Source organism: Notamacropus eugenii, chromosome 4 (genome assembly GCF_028372415.1).
Source record: "Notamacropus eugenii isolate mMacEug1 chromosome 4, mMacEug1.pri_v2, whole genome shotgun sequence".
Classification (NCBI taxonomy): Eukaryota; Metazoa; Chordata; class Mammalia; order Diprotodontia; family Macropodidae; genus Notamacropus; species Notamacropus eugenii.
The window spans coordinates 100,352,692-100,354,998 of NC_092875.1; the positions used below are offsets into that span (position 1 = coordinate 100,352,692).

At 39.3% G+C, this 2,307-nt stretch overlaps 1 pseudogene; it reads right to left on the bottom strand.

Annotated features, from left to right (window-relative positions):
- Window positions 1-521: 521 nt before the first annotated feature.
- LOC140502290 (BLOC-1-related complex subunit 8 pseudogene) lies at window positions 522-1,783 on the bottom strand (annotated as a pseudogene).
- Between the last annotated feature and the right edge of the window lie 524 nt (window positions 1,784-2,307).

The window sequence follows — 2,307 nt, forward strand, 5'->3', positions numbered from 1 at the left end:
ACATATGTATATATATGTATACACACACACACACACATTTATATGTTTTCTCCAACTAACCTAATACTAAGAAAGTTCTTGAGTTATAAATATCATTTTTCCATGTAGAAATGTAAACAGTTCAATTTTAATAAGTCCCTTATGTTTTCTCTTTCACGTTTACCTTTTCATGCTTCTCGTATTCAAAAATCAAATTTTCTAACCAGTTCTAGTTTTTTTTTATGGTTTTCAGAAGTGTCTTCTGCTCATATTAGGGACCAATCTGACACACACCCATTGAGGTGTAACACCTCTGAGCCAAGAGGGGTTTGAAATAAGTGCTGGCAAGATAAGGGAATTTTCTCTTCCTTGGTGCTTCTGGCTTCTGACTTCTGAGCCTGTCTTCTGGTGGCTACCTCAAGCATCGGGGGACAGATGGACCTAATCCTGACTCTGCCTCTACCTGTATGCCCTAGGGCAAGTCTGTTCTTCCTCAAGGCCTTTACCTGGGAAGGTGGAGAAAGATTTGCCTCATCCAAAAATCAGGTCAAGGAAGGAGACTTTGGGTGAACAGGGCTTCAATCCCGAGAAGAATTCAGCTGGCCCTTGATGCTGATGGCCTATTTCAGCAAGCACTCGATGTTTCAAAAATGAACACTGCTATCTATCGAGTTCTTCACACCACTGCAAGCATCCTCCACTGTATAGATGGCTCCCTGGCTCTGTTCCTCCCAGTTCTGCATGTCAGACTTTTGTGGGGTTAACTCTAGTAGGGAGTGCTTCACATGTTCCTGTAGGTGATAGAGTGCCACAGATGGTTCTTTGGCCAGGACATAAACATTCTCTGTGAATTTGTCTGTAACTTTCTTCCCCGTGAGCTGCATCTCTGCCTTCTCTATGGAGCCTCCATGGAACCAGCAGTTTGTGGCAGTTAGTGATTGTTGGTGGCAACCAGGTCTGGTCTTTTCAACAAGAATGCTCTGAAGTCCTCTATTTTATTGAAATTTCATTTCCCCTCCTCCCCTTCCCCCCACCCCTGAAGTATTATACTTGCTTTAGATGGGTAGGTGATTCTTGATTTAATCTTACCTCCTTTGACCTCTGGAAGATCATATTCCAAGCCCTCTGATCCTTTAGTGTAGGAGCAGCTAAATCTTACATTATCCTAATAGTGTTTACACTTGAATTGTTTCTTTCTGGCTGTCTGTAATGTTTTTTCCTTGATCTGGGAACTTTGTAATTTGGCTACAATATTCCTAGGAATTTTCCTTTTGAGATCTTTCAGGAAGTGATTGTTGAATTCTTTACATTTTTATTTTACCCTCTGGTTCTAGAATATCAGGACAGTTTTCCTCGGTAATTTCTTGAAAGATTATAGCTAGACTCTTTGTTTGATCATGGCTTTCAAGTAGTCCAGTAATTTAAAAACTCACTCTCCTGGATCTATTTTCCAAGTTAGTTGTTTGCCCAATATGATACTTCACATTGTCTTCTATTTTTTCATTCTTTTTGTTTTGCTTTATAATTTCTTGGTTTCTCATGAAACTTCCATTTGCTCCATTCTAATTTTTAAAGAATTATTTTCTATATTGAGTTTTTGGACCTCTTTTTCCAAATACCACTGGCTCCCTATTATCTCCAGGACCAGAGATAAAATACTTTGTTTGTTTTTTATAGAACCCTTCATTGCTTAGCCCTCTCCTACTTTTCTGATCTTCTTTCTCTTATACCTTACTCCCCCATCATGTAATCTTGAACTCAGTGACACTGGACTCCTGACTGTTCCAGTGACAAGAGTCTCCATCTCTTAACTCTGGGCATTTTCTCTGGCTGTTCCCCATGCCTGAAATGTTCTCCCTCCTCTGTTCTTGCTGTCAACTTCTCTGACTTCCTTTAAGTACCAGTTAACAATCTGTCTTCTCCAGCAAACTTTTCTGAATTTCTTTTTAATTTCAGTGACTTCCCTGTAATTATTTCCTATTTATCCTGTTACAAACCTTGCTTTCTAAATATTTGTTTGCATACTATCTCCCCCATTAGATCATAAGTTCCTTGAGGGCAGGGATTGTCTTTTGCCTGTTTTTGTATCTCCAATGTTTAGTACAGCACTTAGCCCATTAATAAATGTTAATTAATTGACCAATTAACTTCAGCCCCCTCACGATTTCCTAAGATCCAATCATGTTAATTTCCTTGCTATTTCTTATACAAGATACTCCATCTCCTGGCTTCAACTCTGTGCATATTCATTGCTTGTCCTACATACCTGAAATGCTTTCCTTCCTTGTTTCTACTCTTCTTGGCTTCCCATCAATTCCCAGCTAAAAC